General features: G+C 34.7%; 1 protein-coding gene across 1 annotated transcript in view; it reads left to right on the top strand.

Annotated features, from left to right (window-relative positions):
• Window positions 1-10109: 10109 nt before the first annotated feature.
• The window catches only part of LOC129224948 (interferon regulatory factor 1-like), an 80480-nt gene continuing 65737 nt past the window's right edge, over window positions 10110-24852 (top strand). The window contains exon 1 of the mRNA XM_054859496.1: window positions 10110-10199. The gene's annotated coding sequence lies outside the window, so the exon portion shown is untranslated. The remainder of the gene's footprint in view (window positions 10200-24852) is intronic.

Genomic DNA, 24852 nt, shown 5'->3' on the forward strand with positions numbered 1-24852 from the left:
TTGTGCATGTATGTGCATGTTTGTACGTGCGTGTATGTATGCGTGTAAATGTAGGATAGTGACGCAACCTGGACACGGTTTTCGCTAGAGGAGTAGCATCGTGAGGAGCCGGTCGACGGTGATGCTGCAGAGGGTGCTAGTGGGAAAATAAAATGATAGCACATCAAAACAGTCAAATAAAAGCAATAAGCAATCGTGATTGCTCAAAAAAAAAAATTAATTTGAATTTTTGGCATCTTGAATTCAAATTATGTTTTTCGCAATCACGAGCGTGTGTGTGTATGTATGCGCGTGTGTGTTTGTGTAGGCGCATGTGTGTGGGTGCGTGCGTGTGTGTATGTAAGCATGTGTGTGAATGTTGTGTACGCAGTGCTGTGTGTGTACGGGTGTATGTGTGTAGGCGTTTGTGTGTGTATATATACATGAACACTCTTCATGAACATGCATCTTGAATTCAAATTATGTTCTTCGCAATCACGAGCGTGTGTGTGTATGTATGCGCGTGTGTGTTTGTGTAGGCGCATGTGTGTGGGTGCGTGCGTGTGTGTATGTAAGCATGTGTGTGAATGTTGTGTACGCAGTGCTGTGTGTGTACGGGTGTATGTGTGTAGGCGTTTGTGTGTGTATATATACATGTTGTGTATGCAGTGCTGTGTGTGTAGGCGTTTGTGCATGTATGTGCATGTTTGTACGTGCGTGTATGTATGCGTGTAAATGTAGGATAGTGACGCAACCTGGAGACGGTTTTCGCTAGAGGAGTAGCATCGTGAGGAGAAGGTCGACGGTGATGCTGCAGAGGGTGCTAGTGGGAAAATAAAATGATAGCACATCAAAACAGTCAAATGAAAGCAATAAGCAATCGTGATTGCTCAAAAAAAAAAAAAATTAATTTGAATTTTTGGCATCTTGAATTCAAATTATGTTTTTCGCAATCACGAGCGTGTATGTGTATGTATGCGCGTGTGTGTGTGTGTAGGCACATGTGTGTGGGTGCGTGCGCGTGTGTGCGTGTATGTAAGCATGTGTGTGCATGTTATGTACGCAGTGATGTGTGTGTACGGGTGTGTGTGTGTAGGCGTTCGTGTGTGTATGTGTGCATGTTGTGTATGCAGTGCTGTGTGTGTACGCGCATCTGTGTAGGGGTTCGTGTGCGTGTGTGTGTATGTGTGTATGTATGTGTAGGTGTGTGAGTTTGTATGCGCGTGTGTGTATGCGTGTGTGTGTGGGAGATGGACGCAACCTGGAGACAGTTTTCGCAATAGAAGCAGCATCGTGAGGAGCCGGTCGACGGTGGTGCTGGTGGGAAAATAAAATGATAGCACGCCAAAACAGTCAAATGAGAACAATAAGCAATCGTGATTGCTCAAAAAAAAAAAAAATTGTTTGTGTTTTGGTCCGTGTTCCCTTCCTCCCCTCCCCTCCCCCGGCACCGCTGGGTCTCGGGCACGTAGATCCGGGCCTGGGAATGACCTTTTTTTTATAATGATTCATGCAGCTGTGCGTCATCGTTGTATACAAACAATCATTTAAAATGCTTCAAGCACAGCAATGCTGATGAGGCGAGAACTCAGCAACTGCGCAAAGAAATGTTGCCGCCGCTTGCTGAAATAAAACACGTGTTCGTCCTGAATATTGACTTTGAAGTCTCTTCCACTTATTCTACGAATTTGAGTAACGAACACATTGACATACAAGACTCAGAAATTATATCGTTCGGTCGTGGTAAACTGGCTCGGATCTCTAAATTTCTAAAGAAAATGGAATAAAAAACAAAAAAAGAAAAGTAAGTATTTGTAAAAAATAAAATAAAATACGTAATTTAAATGTTAAAAAATCTGAACTAGATTTTGTTTATTTCACTTCACTCTTTCTATAGTAGTTCCTCCTTTAAGCGACACCTCTGAACAACGGACACTTCTATTTAAGGATCTTTGAAATCTGAACTAGGGACTACTTCTATTTCTTTTTGATTTTATGCACCTTTTCTGGTCACAGCAGGGGCGTGCACAGACATTTTGAGGCTCGTCACAAATGACTTTTCTGTCCCCCCGCCTCCATATTGTTTACCTCTATATTCCATAGTTTTAAAAAAATTGGGCCCTCTTCAGGCCCGATCCCGGGTTAACAGGTGTTCCTTCTTCCTGTGCACGTCCCTGGGTCTCTGTCCCTTCGACAGGGGTGCCCACCTAGGCGGGGGGGGGGGGGCATAGAGCGGATTGTGGCAATTAAAATTTTTAGGAGGGGGGTTTTGAGGGGTATTTTCCTTTTTTAGGGGGGATGCACCCCTACCCTTGAACAGGGATTTCCATGCATTTAGCTCTCATGAAGGGACACTATTTAAGGGGCAGGCACAGAAAAAAATTACGAAAATTAACGAATAATTAAATACATTAGAAATATTGAACTTATTAGAACTCAAAAGTTCAATTTTTGCCCAAAAATGAACTAGTAAAAGTTTGTCACGATATGAACATATTTTGTTGAAATTTTCTCAAAATACCCCACTTTAGATCAAGGGCATGCACAGGGCGGAGAAGGGACATCTGTTGGCCCGAGCCAGAGCTAATATTTTTAAACTATCCATCAGTCAAAAGTACTAATTTTAGTCACTGAAGTTGATAGAATAAGCAAAAAAAAAAAAAAAAAATTAGTTTGAATTTTGACATCTTGAATTCAAATTATGTTTTTCGCAATCACGAGTGTGTGTATGTAGGCGTGTGAGTGGGGGGGGGGGTTGTGTGTTTGTGTGTAAGGGTATGTGTATGTGTGTGTAGGCATATGTGTTTGTGTCTGTGTGCAGGCATGAATGTGTAAGTAGTTGTGTGTATGTGTGTGTGCATGTGTAAGTGTCTGTATGTATGCGTTTTATAGGTGTATGTGTGTAGGTGTATGTGTGTGTTTGTGTGTGTGTGCGCGTGTGTAGTTGTGTATGTATGCGCGTGTGTGTAGAACATGGATGCAACCTGGAGACGGCTTTCGCTATAGGAGCAGCATCGTGAGGACCTGGTCGACGGTGATGGAGCGGAGGGTGGCGGTGGTAAAATAAAATGATAGGACATCAAAACAGTCAAATGAAAGCAATAAGAAATCGTGATTGCTCAATAAAAAATAAAAATAAAATTAATTAATGACGTGGAGCGAGGAAAAACTTTTATTTTCAAAACTTTTGATTTTAAATTAATTTTTTAAAAATTCTGATTTTTCAAACAAGGCATGGTTTTCATAACGTCACAAGTGATGAACTGTGGCCCATATTTACTGGAACGCTGAATGCTTACACTTGCTATCTGCCGCATTTCCAAATTATGATAATTAAGAAGCGAATTAAATATTGCGCTCTACACTTACTATTAATATCAACCATATTGTAACGGATTCGGTGCGACTTCCACTTTCTTGAAATGAAGACACAGTTCTTGATAAAAACACAGGAGCTTTATTTACACTATGTACAGGAGAAATCGTTAACTACTGCTAAATTATTCATCAGCAGTGGCGTACTGGGTCAAAAATGTGTACCGGGAAAAACACTTGACCGGCGCCTTGCTCTATTTTCGCACCCTTCCTCCTCCCATTCACCAAGTTCAACTAAAAAATTAAACTTGATGAACTTCCTATCCGAGGAGTAGATAATCTTCAACGCCCCAAGACAACTGAAACTTTTGCGCTCCCCCCCCCCTTTTTTTTGTCGAAATGAGAAAGTTTTTTACTTTGTTCGGTGATGTTAGAAAGAGGAGTGTTTTGGGGGGAGGGGAGGTTTCTAAGTTAGAACTTCTAAAAATTAAACTTTGGACGAGTTTTTTATAAATAAGAAACGAGTAAAAAGAGGAGTTTGAAGGAGAAGAGGATAGAGAGCGCTCCCTCGTCCATTTTTCGGGACCGAAAAGTTGAAGTTCAATTGTTATCTACAACCATCTTAATAAATGGGGGGTCCGGGGCCCTCCCCGGGAATTTTTTCGAGATTGTAGCCCCTAAAATGCAGTTTTAGACGATCTCTAAAGATTATTCTAAAACTGCGATATCTAAAGATTATCTCTAGATTATCTTTGGTAATGTTTGGGGCTGAAGAGGTTCGATGATGCTCCCGGACCTATTTCGAAATTGAAACTTTAAAAACGCAATTGTGGATCATATCCAATTATTTTAGAAAGGGTGGTTGACTCTTTTCGGTGAAACGGTGGTTCTCCGAAATTGAAGCGGTAAAAAGGCAATTAGACTATTTGCGGTGATATTAGGGAATAGAGAGGATAGTTTCGAGGGCCCACTCTCGGGAATTTTTCGAACGTAACGCGTTTTTCGCCGTAAAAACGCGACTGTAGGCTGTCTTTGGTAACGTTAAATAAGGACCGGCAATTTTTCGTACGTGAAATTTTAAAAGCACGATTGTAGGCCATCTTTGGTAATGTTAAGAGTACGGGCATTTTTTCCGAATTTGAAGCTCTAAAAACTTGATTTCAGTAGACTTTCAATGATGTAAGGGAGAGGAGTTCCCGAGAACTGTTCCCCGAACCGTTTCAAAATTCAAACCGTTAAACAAAATTTAAGACGATCTTTAATGATTTTAGAGCGAGTGATAGGATCGTTCCCCAAGAAAGGTTTCAAGGTTAGCTCCTAAAACACAGTTTTTAGACGAGCATTGGTAATATTAGTGGGCAGAGAGGTTCGGAGGCTTTCTTCGGAAATTTTCTAAAATTGAAATTCCAGGTAAAATTTTCAGATTATCTTCGACGATGTATTAGACAGTTCGGAAGCTCCTCTCGGAAATCTTTTCAGAATTGAAGCCCTAAAAACGACCATATTTTTAGACCGTCTTTGATTATATTAGAAGGGAAGGGAGGTTCGGGAACCTCTGGAACTTTTAGAAATCTAAATCCTAAAAACGACTATCTTTGGTGATATTAGGGGGAAGGGAGGTTCAGGGACTTCTAGAATTTTTAGAAATTTAAGTCCTAAAACCGAAATTTTAAACGATTTTGGATGATGGGGTGGTTGCGTTTCTCGAATATTTGAGTGGGACGCTCCCCTGGAGGCTTTTTGAAATTGAAGACCTAAATAAGTAATTTTAGGCCGTCTTTGATGACTGTAGGCGATGTGGTTAGGGAACTCTTCCTCGGAAGTCTTTCAAAATCAAAATTTAAAAAACACGCTTCTCGGGTACCTTTGGCGATGAAAAACGAAGGGATATAATGTTCGGGGACTTCCCACTCTTCCGCTTTCTTCTCTCTTTTTACGTATTTGTTTTTATTATTGGTAAAAATGTAGTGGAAAACGCTCCCCCAGTTTTCTTTTCTAAACCCATTTGAGTGCTTTAGTTTTTCGAAAATGAAATGCCGTTTGCGGCTCCAAAGAGGAAATTTTTTACATTTTGGAGTGATGTCTCTAGAGTCTCCCCCCCCCCCCCCCACTTTATTTTAATTTAAACATCATGCCTCCTAAATCTTGGGATCAAGTTTTTGTTTACCTTCACTTTAAAACATTCAAACACTGAGAACTTATCACTAATTCATTACATTATTTAAATCTCGTTTACTACTTTTTTTATACTTGTTTTGTTATTTTATTTTAAATTGTTTTCTTTTTAAAACATATTACAGCGGCCTACATAATGCTATTATGTTATTTATCAATTCATCTTTTCATTGAACTAAATCTCGTAGTAGGCTATTTTTTTTTCGATCAAAAATGTTTGAAACGTACATTTCAGCGGATGCAGGATCTTGGATGTTTCTCAATAATATGCGAAGATTTCATTTTCTTTTCAAATTTGGCAGAAAAAATACTTTTTGTCACTTTTATTTCCTTAGTTCATTCATTATTACAATTTTAATTCTTAAAGATTGCGAAGGTTTTCTTCTTTTTTCTCTTGCTTTTGCTGTTTTTAATCACTTTCAGAAATTGGCGGCTCAATTTCTGAAAAACTGGTGGATGTTGGCGACGACCCTGAGCGCTTCTTCGAAAAAGTTTCGAAACTGAGATCTTTACAAAACATTAGATCATCTTTAATAAAGTGAATACGGTGGTTCGTCCCCGGAAAGCTTTCGAAATTTTAAGTTCAAACATCGTATTTGTAGGCCATTTTTGCTGACTCTAGAGAATGCATGCGTTTCAAAACTTTTATGTGGGAATTTATCGCATTTGAAGTCTTAAATGGCATAACTGTATGATGTCTTCGATAATTTTAGAGGACGGGATGGTGTTCGGGGACTCTCTTCTGGAAAGTTTTCGAAATTAAAGAGCTAAAACGAAATTGTAGACAATTTATTATAATTTCGGGAATTATAATTTCGCTGAAGCTCAACCAAATTCGCTATAATTTGGCTCCTCTAGGAAGTTTCTGAAATGGAAGTCCAATATGCTAAATTTTAAACGATCTTTTATGATGTGGGCCATCTAGGTGCTATCCCCTGAAAATTTTCGAAATTGAAGTACTTTAAATGGAAATTTTGGCGATCTTTATTAATGCTGGGGTAGGGCGGCGAGTTATATCTCTCGCACCCCAACGGTGGTTGCCGCTGATTTTAGTCGACAAAATTTATTTTCGATTAATTTTTTTTTCATTCAAAGCTGGGAAAAATATTTTTAGTCATATCTTCAATTTCGCGCACAGAGGGAGGGGGGTTGGTGTTCCCCTGCTCCTCCTAGTTACGCCCCTGATCATGTTTTGAATTGAAAATAAAATTTATTGAGTAGTAGTGATATTTGCCGCCTTTAAAAAAAAGTAGTAGCACCTGAAAGGGAAAAGGTATGTGGAAGTGTGAAAAGTGTCAAATGAAATGACTAAAAGGACCTGATCCTATGAAAAAGCTCCAATTTAACGCTATTAAGTGTGATAAGTTGAAAATGAGAAGTATAATACGCGCGTACAACAATTTTGTGTAAGCATGCGCTACATTTAATAATGATTTAAAAGAAAATATTTTTAACGGAAAAAATCTCTTATTGAAATTTAATGGCTCCTACCTCTAATTTTGTTTTCCAATTTACTGGGGTGGGGGTAAATTAGAGTGCCGTAAAGTCTTTATGGGGGTGCCGGCGCCACGAAATTTTAATTTTCTTCACTATTAGAGAATTATGAACTGTTGAAAAATTTCGCAGCGCTTCTGAATCATGAATAAAAATAAAGGGCTATGCAATGAAGGCATACCAATTTTATTCATTTTTGTCTGTTAGTTATGATTAGTTATATCAGTGACGAATCTAGGAAAGGAGCTATGTGTGTGTGTATGTGTATGAGGCTGCAGCTTCACTCCTCGTCCGCACTTAGTGAAACCGAAGTTTTTGCCTTTCTTTTGCTTCGTTGGAAGCGTCATCAAGACAACATAAAAAAATTTTGAACTCAACCCCCCCCCCTCCCCCCCAGGACTAAAAACCCTGACTTTGTCACCGAGTTATAGAGAGATGGACGCCGTACGAAAGTTAGATGTCCGAGATAGGCGCCTTGTTCAAAAAAATCTGGAATCTTCGGCATTATTCAAAAATTTTAGGGGAAAGGTTTATAGTTTCAACTGAGTTCAAGTCGGCGCTGAATGGTTACTTATTGTTAGATTCGCGAATTGATACTTCAAATTAAAAAAAAAAAAAAAAAAACTCTGATGTTACTTTTATTAAAAAAGGAGGGGAAAACTCCGCAACCATTTTATTCCTTGGATGAAGGAGATAGATTTGGATGGGAATGAAAAAAGCATTTTTCATTAAGGGATTAAACTGATGGATGGAGGTAACTTTGATTTTAAAAAGGGATGGTACGTAGTTTTATGATGTTAAGTCTTTTTATTTGTTCATCTCATACGATAAATCTTATGGTACCAGGCGCCACAATATTCGGTACAAAATTCATAAAAAAAAAAAAAAAGACTTAGGCGCCGGCGCACTAAGGCACCGGCGCACCGGGAATTTTCCCGGTATCCCGGCGGCCCAGTACGCCACTGAAGCAATTATCACACAACACCGTAAACTCAACGTTTACACACGTATTTACTTCCAAATACGAAAACAACACAGCGAAATGCCTCGCAATAAACAGAGCAAATACGCTCTCAGTTCGAAATCTCAATCGAAACTAACTTTTTATCCATCGCTAACGGCTTATATACACACCGAAAAGAAATCTCTCAAATATTCCACACGCTTCTGGAAAATAGTAGACCGTTATCAAATTTTATCAATGAACAAAAAGGAAATAGGGGGTCGTATACTTTAGCCATATGAAAAGGGGTTGTATATTCATTACGGGAAACTATTTACAGGTTACGTTACTACAATAATTACTATTTACAGGATTAGTAACAATATCGTTGCCAGTACATGTGAGTAAAGAAGCGAATTTAATATTGCGCTCTACACTTGCTATTAATATCAACCATATCGTTGCCAGTACATGTGAGTAAAGAAGCGAATTAAATATTGCGCTCTACGCTAATTTCATTTCATCTCTTGTGATGTCATGTGCAGAAGCGTAAAAAATGTAATTGAAACTGAGCACCATTAAAATAATTGTTGAAAATTATTATACTTTGTCAAATGTGTATAAAATAGTCAAAACCTATGTTTTAAGCATGCTTTTTCAGAAAAAATACTTTTAAAATTTCGGAAACGACTCCATTCTAAAAGGTTTTATGACGATCTTCTTCACACCTATGATTTATTCCTATGATTTATGTTCGATAAAATATTTTCACATCCCTGACAAAAATAGAATCAAAGTTCTCATTTCTCAACGAAAAATTGCACAAAAATAATTTTGCTTAGAACAAAGAAAAAGCTCTAAAATTCGTAGCGAAAAAATCGTACGAAGGCGAAAGTACCTTCTATGCGTAAGAATTTTTTTTAAAAAGAACGGTTTCTGAGGTCGTCTGCTACGGTTGCCCATAGCAACCATTGCGAAGTAAGTAAAGTACTAAGTTCTATACAGTTTGTGAAATTTAAGCTTAAAAATACGAAAACAACACAGCGAAATGCCTCGCAATAAACAGAGCAAATACGCTCTCAGTTCGAAATCTCAATCGAAACTAACTTTTTATCCATCGCTAACGGCTTATATACACACCGAAAAGAAATCTCTCAAATATTCCACACGCTTCTGGAAAATAGTAGACCGTTATCAAATTTTATCAATGAACAAAAAGGAAATAGGGGGTCGTATACTTTAGCCATATGAAAAGGGGTTGTATATTCATTACGGGAAACTATTTACAGGTTACGTTACTACAATAATTACTATTTACAGGATTAGTAACAATATCGTTGCCAGTACATGTGAGTAAAGAAGCGAATTTAATATTGCGCTCTACACTTGCTATTAATATCAACCATATCGTTGCCAGTACATGTGAGTAAAGAAGCGAATTAAATATTGCGCTCTACGCTAATTTCATTTCATCTCTTGTGATGTCATGTGCAGAAGCGTAAAAAATGTAATTGAAACTGAGCACCATTAAAATAATTGTTGAAAATTATTATACTTTGTCAAATTTGTATAAAATAGTCAAAACCTATGTTTTAAGCATGCTTTTTCAGAAAATATACTTTTAAAATTTCGGAAACGACTCCATTCTAAAAGGTTTTATGACGATCTTCTTCACACCTATGATTTATTCCTATGATTTATGTTCGATAAAATATTTTCACATCCCTGACAAAAATAGAATCAAAGTTCTCATTTCTCAACGAAAAATTGCACAAAAATAATTTTGCTTAGAACAAAGAAAAAGCTCTAAAATTCCGAGCGAAAAAATCGTACGAAGGCGAAAGTACCTTCCATGCGTAAGAATTTTTTTTAAAAAGAACGGTTTCTGAGGTCGTCTGCCACGGTTGCCCATAGCAACCATTGCGAAGTAAGTAAAGTACTAAGTTCTATACAGTTTGTGAAATTTAAGCTTAAAAACTGGAATTCAAAAGACATTTTTCTTAATAATAGAAATCTTTGTCAACAAAACACACTTTTTTATTCATAATTTTTCCAAAAGCACAGTTCTGAAAAACATTATTGAATGTAAACAAAGATAAATATTGCGAGTCGTTATTCGTTTGTATCCTTGCGCTTCTTCCATCCATCGGGACTTTCCCGCTTTACAATCGCGAGAGAGCGTAGTTTCATCGGTCTTGTATTTTGTGGTAATGTGCTGACAGGTGGATTATTAATTTACATTCCTAATTTGAACCCGGAATATTCAAGGTTACAACTCCAAATTAGTTTCCAGGTAATGGTTTCATATTTTTGTGGTTTTCTTAAAATATTCTACTGAGTGATTCTTAAAACATTAACATTCATGTAATATATGACCCTTTATAGTTTAAAACAACTTAGCTTTTGTCATTAAGTATGCATGATAAACTTATAGATGATGGTTTGATAGTTTTCAGGGCACGGGGCTCCAGAGGGCTTTCTCTAAATATATCAAGCACTATAAATTTGATCAAATGTGATCAAAATAAATTTAAAATTACATTTTGATTATTTTATGTAATCCTCTTACATTTCTACTGCTATATTCTATAGTGTAATTCATTTTAAAAGTGGTATAGCTGTATAAGATTTTTTAATTTGTTGGTCGCAGTGACAAATTTTGTATGTGGGCCCAGACATTTCCATGTTGGGTGCTGATAGATTTCACATTTATCCCCTTCAAATAATTTAGTTTGTTAAAATCGGTGTTTCCAGTCTTGTCATTTAAGGGGCAATTGCCAAAACTCTCCCCCCCCCAGAAACACAATGCAATTGTTCCATTGATTATTGTTGTTATTTTCCCGTGAAATGCATTGAGTTTTAGCAGGGGAGGATTTACAGCCTATTCAAGGGGGTGGCGGTGGAAAATCGTAAAAGCCATTCTTCCCCCCGAACCCGTCATGTAGGAGGGCATAGAGTCAATTGCCCCCCCCCCCTTAAATACTACTCGCCCCCTATCGCATCTCACAAACTTATGACCCCCTTGAAGTGTCAAATCTCTTCTATGGGGGTTATCACCCCCCAGGGTTGGAAACCATTGTTTTGAGTCATAGCAATATGTTATCATACCAGTATAGTGTAGTCCATGGAAAAAAAAGGTTGGAAGACACATATAGACAGATACAAATTATTAAAGTTCAAAAAAGGGGGAAGGGGCGAGCTTAGTTCGAATTAAAAAGTAAGTAATGCATCCTCGACTACACTAACTGTCTAAACTTAATTTAAAGCAAATTTGTGGAATGTACTTGATTGAAATTAGTTGCTAGTAATTCCTTCCATTCTTCATTATTGGGTTTAGAAAATGACGGTCACGGAGGGGGAGGTCGCCACCACCGCCCCCTAGTAAAGCCGCCACTGAGTTTTAGTTCTTGGCTTCCCCTACTTGGAAAATTTTATATGACGGGTCTGGGTGTATCCCTAAATTTTTTTGACCATGCCCCACACCACATCTCGTACGCCGATGTCCACCTGGTGACATGTAATTCATATTACACTCGACACATAAATGATTTGTGACCTGGTATTGCCCTTAAAGACAGTTTTAACAAATTATCAAAGCACATGTGGAAAAAAAAAAAAAAAAGCCGGTAATGCGAAAAGAACATTCTTTGAGTTCAAGACAATAACTTGTTCTTGGAATGCCTTTTGGAAAAATCAAAATGCCCCCATAATGAGCCTTCCAATATCCCAATGAGATGTGCACCAACAGTGGTTTAAATGCTTCATTAGTTTTAATTTTGAATTTTAGTTATTTACTTTTACATTGCATTAAACTGAGCCAGCAAAAAAAAAATGATTGTGAAAATAATTCTTAAAGCTGTTTTTAAGAGTCAATAAACGTTTTATAAAAACTACTGATCAATCTACCGAGGGGGAGGGGGGAGATCATGATCGGGAGGGGGAGTCAAAGTGCATTATTCGGTCACAAACTGGGGTTATGGGACGAATTTTTCGAAATATAAGGCCCCAATATTCAGTTTTGGGCAATCGAGCTTTTTTTTTTTTCGTTACTTGCGACTGCCTTGTCGAGAAGTTATTAATCTAACCATCGTTTCCCAACCGGTGGTTCGCGAACCCCTGGGATGTACAAAGGGGGTTTGTGAAATAATATTGCAATGGCAGGAATTTAACATGTTTGTTTGAGATGAAGTCTCAAGTTCAAGCGTTTTTAGTTCATCATTTATTATTTCTCTCTTGCACATTCGATACTTTTTAGATAACGTTTGGAGATTCGGGATTCGCTACTTTTGGATAAATTGTATTACTCCTTCTGGACAGTTTCCATGGGAAAAGAAATTATTTCAGTACATGGAAATAAATGCTGAAGGAAATTAAATACTGAACCTAATGTAAGACTCAAATGGTCAGACAAGACACTTGAGCCAAACTTTGAAATTCTTTGCTCCGCAACAACCATTTTTTTCAAAGTGTGCTGAATTATCACCGGGTTTGTTCCGTTGAATTTGTTTTGGAATAATTTTTTCAGCTATCATTTTAGCTTGTAGCATCTTTTATACTTCTATACAGTAGACCCTCGTTTTACGCGGGTTCATTTTACGCGGTTTCCATTATACGCGGCTTAAGATTTGACACCTTTATTTTATTTTACGCGGATGAGTTCCGATTTTACGTGGATGCGGCAATGCAAACAGTTAAAATTCTCCCCTCTTTCAAAATTCCTAACTCCTAAAGATTGCAGATTACATGTAATAAACTGCATTTTGACTTGCTAATAATCGAGCTTGGGCCACTAGAGACATTTTATGCGATTGGTTCCAGAGCTCTTTCCAGAAGTAAAGTTATTAAACTCACACAGTTCAGAACTCACTGGAAAAAGAGCTTTTAGGAGTGACAAAGGAGGTCAAAACCAACGAGGATACCGACGGCGGTGACGCACAACCAAAAATGTTAACATTGAAAATTTTAAGCCATTCCTAGACAATAGAAATAATCTTTCTTATTTGTTAGTGAAGGAAGATTCTATCATGGAAATGACGCAAGTGGTCAGGATGCGTTAATGTTCTGCAAAGAACTACAGAGAAAAATTCTTAATGACTGCCAAAAGATTAGCCAACTCCTCTTTATAAACAGAATACGAAGTTAATTCATGTTTTCTTTATGCATGTTGTGCATAAAAGTCGATATAAGTACACACTAAACTTATTTTCAATTAGTCATCACTAGAATAAAGTATTTTGTTATCTACAGAAACCAAACCCCTACTTTAACACTAGTATTAGGCCTCAATTTACGCGGTTTCGATTTACGCGGTATTTCCGTAGAACGTAACCCCCGCGTGAAACGAGGGTCTACTGTATTTTGTAATTATTATTTTTGTTTCTCAAACTAAAAAAATCCTCCCAAATTTTACTGCGGGTGTGGGGGGGGGGGAGGTGGTGCTTGTCTCTTATTACTTATTGCACAAGGGGTTCGCCAAACTCGTACAGATTTTAGAAGGGGTTTGCAAGGCAAAAAAGGTTGGGAACCGCTGATCTAATCCAACAGAAATTGATCCACGTTGTAGACATTAGAGGGTGCAAGAGCTGATTCGATTTTGGTGCAAATAGTTTCAAGGAAGATGGTGCAATCGAACTTTCTTTCTTGTTCATTGCGAGTTGCGACTGCTATATGTCAAGAAGTAATGCTACGATTTAGCGAAATTTGGAATATAACTGAAGAAACACGAAATGAAGGAAGTCTGTTTCAATTTTGGCTTTAATCGCTCCAAGAGGTGTAGATTTTGCTCATCTTCTGCGCGAGTTATTCATCTTAATGAAATCAATGTGAAATATCAATCATATTAAAATATTTTCGCAGTATGATAACCCCGAGAAAGCCTTTCATTAGATCAGAGTCACCCCGAACTTAAATTTTTCGGAGGGTGGAAATTATCAATTTGCCGAATGAAACTTCAAATTTTGCCTGATGATGATAATTTTGCCGAATAAAACTCTAAATTCTGCCGAATCGTCCGACAATATTTGTCGATTAAGCACATTTTTGGGAGTTCACAGTGACCTCCCATCAGGGCAGTCGCGGATACAGAAGGGAGCGGGATCACACCCCTAAGGTGCTAAATATTGTCAAAAAGCTACAATTTGGGATTAAAATTTCTAAAAATTTGCCCCAGTCCCTCTTTCGGGCCGGAAAATTTCACTTTGACCCCCCCCCCCCCGCGCTCTGGTAATTAACTCTCCAAAACCAGAGGCTGGACCCGCCTTGCATCGGGGGCGCCTCTGCACTCATTTGATTCTTAGCAAATGACCGGAACCGGAAATATTTCTACGATTTGAAATTTTTATCTGTTTTCCTCTTAGCATAATTGTTTCGATTATACGTAAGAGCCAAGAACTCTGGAAAAAAATGTAGAAGGAAGTTTCATGACGGCCACAACATACCACTTTTTGTTATTCGGCAGTGGCTAGCCGACAGTTTTAGTTTAGTAGGGCAATGTGGGGCAAAGTGAAATAGTTAAGATAACTTTCGTTTTTCAAAATGAATAACTTATTATTATTATTATTATTTTGAAAATTACAGAGTACATAAAAAGGGAGAATATGTTTTTAATGAAAAAACATTTTTTTTTTGGCAATTTGTAACTTTTTCACATTTTTTTCATGTTGAAACTGAAAAATAAAATATTTTCTTGTGAAATATTTTCTATTTGAGTATTAAAAATATTTTTGATCAAATGAATCAGTAAATGGAAGAATTACTGGATAATGAATATATAATGAAACAATAAGCAAATAAATAAGTAAATAAATTTATTAATATGAGAAAAAATAAGTGAGTGAAAAAAATAGTGGATGAACAATCAAGTTCGTGAATGAATGAATAAATAAGTGAATTATAAAATTAAGGAATGTAAAAGAATTAATAGCTAAATGAATGCGTAAGTGATTTAATAAATGAGTAAGTAAAAGAAATGAACTATCACTTAGCCCCGCATGCACTTGACTAATTGTTCAGAAAATGTTAAGTTAAAAACCAAAATCAGCATTGGACTGATAAAGGACAGTAACTTGAAAATTATTATTATTATTTTATTATTATTATTATTATTTTTTTTTGCTATTTTTTTCATCTGTTGTACTTTAGCTTTATGGTACAGTTTGCTCATTTGGTTTTTGCTAAAAAGAAGTGCGAAAAAGGCATCCTTTTAAGCGTGTTTTTTCAAATATCTCGAAAACTCATACTGCAAATACTGCCGTTTACTCAGTGTCAATGTCGTACATAATACTACCGTAACCGACGCGGTTCGGGGGGGGGGGGGGGACGCAATAGAGATGAAGGCATACACTAAAAAAAATAACACAATGTTAAAAGAAAAAAAAAACATCTTATGGGTGAGGGTGCATTTATAACTCTTTAGCCTCCTCACTAAAGATTTATAAATCCACCCTCACCCATAAGATTTATTTATTTATTTTTCTTACAGTATTGTGTGATGTTTTTTTAAATATATGTGAAGATATGTTTTATTAATGATGCTTCGATCGGGGATGAGCACACCGAAGTCTATATACGCTATTGATTGAGTATCATTTTTTAAAAATTGCTTGTATTATCATATGCTTTAATTCCTACAGGTAACATTTTCCTGACTAGAATAGCCTAATGTGTTGTTGCATAGGTGAAACACTACCAGATAGGTTGCGCTAAAAACAGAGTACCACCATTTCACCTCCTTTTTTTTTTTTAATCCAGAACTATTTTTTAAATAAAAGCATATGAGCGTAACTGCAACGGAAAGCATACATATTTATTACAGTGAAATAATGGAAATTTAAGTTTTAATGATACTTCAATCGTCTATCTAAGTGTGTACAGTCGAGTCTCGACTTACACGAGGGATGCGTTACAAGACTCCTCGCGTAAGTCGAAATTTCGCGTTGCGGAAAAATATGTGTATACAATTTTTTTAGAAGCATACCAAATTTTTTTAGACTGTTATGAACGCTCTCAAACTGCTTTAAAGCAATCCACAACTATATACTACAGTTTCTTACATAAAAAACTGAACTTTTACTGTATTTAAAAAAATAAAAAACTGTTTTATTCAAGATTGAAATACAAATATGCGCAAAATGAATGTTCAACGGAAGGGAAAGGCATAAAATGAAACAACACGACAGTATGTAGCAATAATAAAATGTTGCACTATAATGGTACTGTATAGCAGAGATGGACAGATTCGTTTTCGTAAATCCGAATCCGAATTTGATTCACAGCACCTTAACGTGTCAATCCGAATACGAATACATTCGTATTCACAAGTGTGAATTCGAATCGATTCATGTTTGCTAGTGTGAATCCGAATACGAAATTCGGATTCATACCTATGAATCCGAATCTATTCGGATTGAGACCTATGAATCCAAATCATTGCTGATTCACATCTATGAATACGAATCCATTTGGATTCACACTTGGATTCACTGAAAAATTCAATTTAAAAGGCCAATATAAATTAATAAATGTTTCTTTGTACCTCTCCACATTTCGAGTTTTGGGTGTTAGCGAGTTTTTGGATGTATATTTATTGGCGTCAAACTAAGTAATTGACCCGAAAATGAACTTCCTACTATTTGGAGCCCCAAGTTGAATATTACTGGACCCAGGTTTTAGAAGTCCATAAAAAGTTAAAAATCATGATTTTATGGTCATGAACACTAACAAAAAAATGTTCATTCTCCCAAGTTAGGGACCTCCTTAGTGGGTTCGTGATAACGAATTCTTCCCTAGCAGATATAAGACTAGCTTTGAATTCTTCCACAGTATCAGTGAAGTGGTATCGCTGTAAATGGCGTATTAAATTCGAAGTATTCAAAATGTTCACCTGAACTTCTTTAGTTTTTGAGGGAACATTCGCATCACATTTTAAACATAAAGCTCGAATAGATTTATGAGAGGCTCTCTCTAGGGAAATAGCATCGGCATTATCACTCACCGGCTTGAAAAAATCACCACTTAGTGCTGATCTAAGCGAAAATCGCAATTTCTGAAAAGGTTCGCATTCCGAATTCAAAGAATTGTCCTCGGAATAATAAGTAATCTTACTAAAAGTAACAAAAAAAAAAAATTCATATTGTTCTTAAATAAATGTAATCGAAACCGAAGAAAAATATAAAAAATCATAGTAGCAATCAACATTAAAAAAGAAAAAACTTGCAAAGTATATAAATATGAAACGAGATTACCTTTCAATGGAATTAAAAATAATAAATTAAATTGGATACGTACCTATTAAGAGTTAAGCTTAGAGTGGTTCAAAAAAACTTTTTTTTAGCTAGAGTCCAGGACACACCCTATTTTTTTCAGACTTACTAATAGTATTATGCTGTAAAAATTTTAGTTTCTTACTCAAATTTTAAGACGGTGCTCAATTTAACATTAGTCGTAGCATGGAAAATGTCACAAATTTGGAAATTTCCCAACTGTGCTTTTGTAAATAATTTGTTTTGCAATGTATATGCATATTACTTTTGTATATTATAATATGTAGCATTGTTATTTCAGTTCAATGTAATTTTTGACGCCCCTCCCCATACTTACGATGTTTGTGGGAGGGAGTTGAGCACTCTCTTTCAGTTGAAATAAGAAGTCAAAATTCTTCCGGTATATTACTATCCACAAGTCTAAAAATATTAAGTGGTGTCCTGTTATCTATTAGAAACTTTTTTACATGTATTTTTGAACCACCCTAGTTAAGCTGTTTACTTATTCACTAAAAAATAAACATACAATCCTCCTCAACTTACAGTAAGTCAAAACAGTGAGAAAAAAAGAAATATGTATGCGTTTTATAAGATAAGAATTCTAAAAAACAGTCTTCTTTTCAGTCCTTGATGAGTTTTATTAAAATATTTAAAATACCAGAAGCATACAGTTTCCTTTTTTTTCTTCGTGCATTTTATTTCAGGTGTTATTTTTCCAAAAAAAAAAAAAGGAAAATAATTTAATGTTCTACGCTATTTTTATTCTTTCTCAGTTTATGTACTTTCATATTATTTCCATTTTTTTTTCTTAGAAAAAAGAAAGGTGTTATTTATTTTGATTGTTAAAAAATTTCAGGGGAAATACACCCATATGGATATGGGACTTTATATTGTAGCAAGATTTTATCAAGCTCAGATATGTAATTATTTTTTACTGATTTCTGAATTACTCAAACTAAGAGTTTATGAATTTTTAACCATATATAGGAAAAGAATTATCTAATTTAACATCTAACTTGAGCGTTTTAACTTGTTAGTATCAAATACTTTATTTAAATAAATTTAAATTTCAAAAATTCTATTTAAATCAGAAAAATCCGATTTAAATAAAAAATCCGAGTTTATATATATATATATATATATATATATATATATATATATATATATATATATATATATATATATATATATATATATATATATATATATATATTTTTAAAATCCTGATTTTTATCAACCCTGTTATGAAGTAAGATCCAACAATTTAAACACTATTTTATAATGTGTTTGATAAAATATGTAGAGTTTTTTGTTGTTCTTGAGTACTGATTAAAAATTTCCCAATTTATCTGTTGAAAATCACTGTATTCTGTCAGTGCATTATGTTTTTATACATCATTCATTAAAACTTTTTATACAGTTTAACCTCAAATTATTTGACAAAAATTTCCAGCAGATTCCATCGTTATTTCCATTTAAAATTGCATTTCAGGAAAAATATCAGCAATTTGACGCTAAAAAACATTTATCTCGCCGCTTGAATTTCATTACGTTTCATAACGAAATTACCGTTCTTGCCATGCGATAGTTGAAAATAAATGCGAAATACAAAATACAACCTAACTTTCTTTTACGCATTTTCTGTTTTTTCGTGAGAAATTTGGTTAGTAGAACTATTATTAAATAATTATCTTTGATCGATGCTTCCTTCCGGAGATGGAGTGTTGAAATGTATGTTTGTATTATTGAATAAAAAATCGTTTTCTTCCATCATAATATATTTGTTCTTTTTTTAAACGAAACGTTTCAGAGAGAATCTGCATTTTCAAAGGTACAAGTATCTGTAACATCAATAAATTTTTACAATCAAATTTGGTCCTTTGTAACATCAGTCACTGTATATTCGTTACATTTTAAAGTTGTGAAATTGAGATAAATTATCTGTGGTAAAATTATACAAACAAATCAAGTTTCAATTTACATGACTTTGGTAGAATTGAACATTTAAAATTTTTGGACCCATAACAATATCGTTACTTTTCTTCAGAAATTCACTAACACCGAAAACTCAACCTGTAGGGAGGTACAGACAGGCATTTATTTATTTATATTGGGCTTTTGAATTGAATTTTTCAGTGAATCCAAGTGTGAATCTAAATGGATTCGTATTCACAGATGTAAATCAGAAATGATTTGGATTCATAGGTCTGAATCTGAATAGATTCGGATTCATAGGTATGAATCCGAATTTCGTATTCGGATTCACACTTGTGAATACGAATGTATTCGTATTCGGATTGACACGTTAAGGTGCTGTGAATCAAATTCGGATTCGGATTTACGAATACGAATCCGCCCATCTCTGCTGTATAGTATACAGTAACATATTTATTAGTACGCATTGAAGATTCACTCATATATGTTGTCGCGCTACCGTCGACGTTTTGTAATTCAAGCATCTAGAGAATGTTAGCTCCCTCCCCACCCCCTTTTTTTAAAATCAGAAACTTTCTTTTTCTTCCCATTTTCACAAAGATTAGATAAAGGTGCCACTAAGGTACCATTATGTTTCATCAACTTTAATATTTCAAATGCAAAAAATCAAATAAATGAATGATGTTGAGTGACTAACAACGCGATGTGTAGGCTAGTTTGATGTGGAAACTTTCGCTGTAAGTGATGCCTAAAGGGATGTAATAGTATTTACGAAATAAATATTTAGTGGCTAATAACGAAGCCGATACTTCCTTCTAAAAAAATTGTATTATAGACGAAAAATTCGCGGAAGCTCTAAAATTCGTAACTCGTGAAAAATTCGCGTTATAGCCGTTTCGCGTAAGTCGAATCGCGTTGTAGCGGGAATCGACTGTAGTATTTTCTCATCTATTGGCAATATGAATAAAATAAGATAACTTGGTAAGTTTCTACATCACAAACTAAGTGCGACGAATGAGAAATGACTTGTTCGGAAAATAAATCCATCTAATATTATGATTTTAAATCAGAAACCGACACGTGTTGATTGCCTTTTTGAGTCAATGTCAGCATTAAAACTCGGAAAGTGTAGACTGTCGCAAATATTTCGGGATGGAAAAACTTAAAACTCAGTCTGGTATGTTTATCGGTTTTTCCGAATTCAAAAACGAAACTTCTCGATAAAAGCATTTATGCTATTGCAGATAAGGCCGATAAGAGCAATAAGACTAATATATATGGGTCATTCCGACGAAAATGGTACATTTCATGTCCGACACTTTTGGATTTCTTACAGAAAATTTGATAGTCAATATGATTTAAACATTTTTTTCTTTATTCTTCATTCAATTTTGTATCATGAGGTATTTTTTGTTTTTAATATTTTGATTTAGGAATTTAAAAAAAAAAATTATGTTAGTAAAAAAGGCAAAATCTTGATGTTCCAGCTTCAAAACAGTGACAATTAAAAAGTGATTTAAGTAATTGCTTAGATGCAATAACAAAAAAAAAAAAAAAAAATCCAATTATATTGCAACACCTTTATTGTAACAATTTAAACAATAAATTTTTTTAAGAAAAATATTTTTTTAATGAAAACACAGGGAATTTACAATTGTCCCTACAGTTTACAAATTTTGAAATGTCCACTCTGTTACAGTCATTAAAGAATGAAAAAATATTTTTACAAAAAAACTAGCAATATTTTTGAGATGACCAGATGGTAAAAACTAAATGTTTAGCTAATCCTAGTGGATTCCACAGTCAACAAGCAAGGTAAGATTCATTCTTTGTCTCTGATAGTAAATTTGAGTAACAAAATGTCCACTATGTTACATTAATTTTACTAATTAAAATTTCAAAAAAAATCTAAATCACATATAAAATAGTAATTTTAGAGTTACTCTTTGCTTTTGTATTACTATTTTAACTGTTACTTTATGTTTAATTTTAGAAACAAATTTTTAACTACTTATTTGTCAACTCTGTTACATGTCCACTCTGTTACACTGTGTAACAGAGTGGACAATATTTATGGAAATAGTAAACAAGTCCCATATGCTATTGATGTTTTTCAAAAAGCTTTGCTTAACAAATTTATAGAAAAATTGAATGAAATACAAAATTTTATAAAATGAAACATTGTCTATCTATTTTCTCTGCTTAAACATAAAAAATAAAATAATAGTTTAAAAAACTAAAAAAACACGCTTTCGTAGCAAAATGAACTAAAAAGTGAAAAATAACCTTTGGATGATAGTAGTTGACCAATCACTTAATTTTAATGTGATACAAAAAAGCGTGGGGTGCTGTCTATTTACATTTTTGCTTGGACAACAAATGGAAGAAATTCAAGACAACTGATAAGAAGCCCCCCACGCTTTTTTGTATTACATTAAAATTAAGTGATTGGTCAACTACTATCATCCAAAGGTTATTTTTCACTTTTTAGTTCATTTTGCTACGAAAGCGTGTTTTTTTAGTTTTTTAAACTATTATTTTATTTTTCTGTTTTTTAGTCTTTTCTTGGAGAATTATCAGGCGATGAAATTATTTATGAAACGAGTGCGAGGTAATATCTTAAAGTTAAGACAAGGGCACCCCGATGAGAAGCTACTGTGAGTCATCGATGTATGTTTGCGGAAATCATATTTATATTACTTTGAAAATTTGAGATGCATTTGAATAAAAGTTTTGTTCAACAATGGTCTGATCAGCAATGAATTTCCAATTGAAGGCTCACCTACATTTTGGCATGAAATTAGTTAAAAACAATTATATTTCATGTTCTAATTACCTTGGAACATTGGAACAAATTTTGTCTGATGCAGAAAATTAAAGGTTTTTATAGATCTTTTTAAATAATTTTTGCGAGCATTTTTTAATGTATTTTTTAAAATTTTTTCTTTTTCACATTGTTGGATTTATGCCAAAATATTGATTAAAATTGGAGGAAACTAACAATTAAAAGAGTTAATTAATTAATTTGATTATAAAATATTGCATTGTCATCGGGTCTGAGGTCGCGTGCCAAATTTCAAAAGAATCCGATCGTAGGAAGTGGGCGAAATTTGAGCTGCAAGATTCCGTTACAAGATACATACATACATACATACATACATACATACATACAGGTGAAGCTAATAAAAGCGTATTAATAAAAATTACTTCTATCTTCAATAATAGTGTCCACTCTTTTACAGGTATATCCACTCTGTTACAGGAATATTTTAACTGACTTGATTGTAATTTTTTTAAATATTTAGTTTAAAGGTTAATTTGCATAGAACTGCACAATTACTAACTGGAATAATCCAACTTCAATCTTTTTTCAAGTTTGTTTCATATAATAATCTAACTTTTGCAAATGATTTTTAAAAATTTTGTATTTTTGAGTAAGATAATTAGCAATAAAACTTAAATGTGCCTTTTACAATGACATTTTAAGCATTTGTATGAAAGATATGTTCTATTCGATTTAAACAAAAAAAAAAAAAAAAAAATAAAAAAAAAATTGAAAATTTTGAATTTGTTGTTGTTTTTAAATGTGTAACAGAGTGGACAAAATCTTTCATTTCTGATAAAAGAACTGAGAAAATTGGATATTAATTCCAAGTTGAGCTAATTAATTTTTATAGTTCGGATAAATTAAACCCTTTTGCCATTATTTGACAATAATTTTTGTTGGATTAGATGACTTTGAAAAAAAAAAGTTTTGAAAACTGAAATGTACCATGTTCACCGGATATATATATATATATCTTTACTAATATTATAAAGAGAGAGGGTGGATTTTTGTGTGTTTATATGTTCGAGGTAATCTCCGGAAGCACTGCACCTATTTGAAAAATTCTTTCACTATATGAAAGGTGCTTTCCTACTGAGTAACATAGGCTATAATTCGAAAAAATCCGATAAATAGTTCTTTTTTATTCAAATTTAGGCCCAAATTTCACGTAAATTGCCTATTATTGACTATTAAAGGGGTGAAAATTACTTGTAACTATTAATATTATATACCGTTAAAAAGGGTAGAATTTTCTGCGTTCTAAACATTTTATTTCAATGCTCTAACTTAATTACGACGGGAGTGATTTGCGTTTTTAGCTCGAACTTTTTTTAGGCTCAGCTGAAATGTAGCCGCTATTTTCTTCGGTAAATCTATCAATAAAAAGTGAAGGAATTGTCCCACAGTTTTCTTTTTGACAGCATTGAAAAAAAGCGAGATTTTTTACTCCAGATCTCTCGCGACCTGTGGTCGAAAAAATTAGCTTCTATCTTCAAAGGAAAAAAAGTTACAAGCGTTTTTAAATCAATTTCGAAATATGTCATTTTGATTTAAGTTGTCAACCATTTTATTTTCGCGTTTCCATGGTTACGCTTTTTGAATCCATTGTGTATTTCCTTATTTTGCATCTGATTTCTTAAACTTATTTTATTTCATGTTTCCATGGTTACGCTTTTAAAGGGAATATATTTCATTCTTTTTTTGCGTAATTTCTGATTAAGTGTTCAACCACACTTCCAGTCTTACTGTTTCTAGCTCTATTTTCGATTCAAAGACGTATTTTCGTAATGTAACCTCCAGTTATTTCTAAATATGTTACACTAGCTACGTTAGCCAGCTTTGTTCGGTCTACCTTGAGAATAAACATTGAGTCACGTGACATATATTCAACAATCAGGCTTAAATTAAAAAGAAAAAAAAACTACCATGCAACATTTCCTTTCCAAACAATAACGACAGATGTTAAAATACTTTGGAGAAATTAATGTAAGAACGATGGATTTAAAAAGCGTAACCATGGAAACACAAAATAAAAGAAATGAAATTGAGTCATATGGAAAGAAACAATCTATTCAAGAAGCGTAACTGTGGAAACGCGAAAATAAAATGGTTAACAACTTGAATGGAAATGGAATTTTTCGAACTTGATTTAAAAAGTCCTGTAACTTTTTTCCTTTGGAGTTAGAAGCTTACTTTTTCGACCAAAAGTCGAGTTTGATCTGAAGTAAAAATTGTCATTTTTTCTAATGGTGTCAAAAAGAAAACTGTGGGACAATTCCTTCACTTTTTATTGATTTATTCAATGAAAAAAGTAGTGCCTAAATTTCAGCTAAGCCTAAAAAAATGCGAGCTAAAAAAGCATTGGACCCCCTTTTGCTGCAATACATGCCGCAATACGGTCCGACATTGAGCTAATTAAACGTCTGATGCTGTTCTGAGGCCGATGAACCCCCAAATTTTTAACAGCCACTTCTAAATCATGCACCGAGTAGCACGGCGACATCTGGCGTTTCAGCTGATCCCATAAATGCTCTATAGGGGACAAGTCGGGAAAGCGGGCTGGCCATGGAAGAGTTTCAAACGGAGGGAAGAAGTCTTGAGCAACTTTAGCTATATGCGGGCAAGCATTATCTTGCTGGAAAATTGCTCCTGGGAGGTCATTTAGGAACGGTCCTTGATGTGGTTGCAGAATGTCATTAACATAACGCTGGCGAGTTAAGGTTCCACGTACCACAACTAGAGTGGGCCAGCTATCGTAGGCAATAGCCTCCCAGACCACTATGCCCGCCGTGCGGGCAGTGTGTCGTGCGATAGAATGGGTGGTGTGGTACTTTTCTTCAGGGCGTCTCCTCATCCTTGCGCGGATAGACTCTGACCCCAAAACGAATCGGGATTCATCACTGAGCACCAACCACCTTTTGCTT

Source organism: Uloborus diversus, chromosome 6 (genome assembly GCF_026930045.1).
Source record: "Uloborus diversus isolate 005 chromosome 6, Udiv.v.3.1, whole genome shotgun sequence".
Lineage (NCBI taxonomy): Eukaryota > Metazoa > Arthropoda > Arachnida > Araneae > Uloboridae > Uloborus > Uloborus diversus.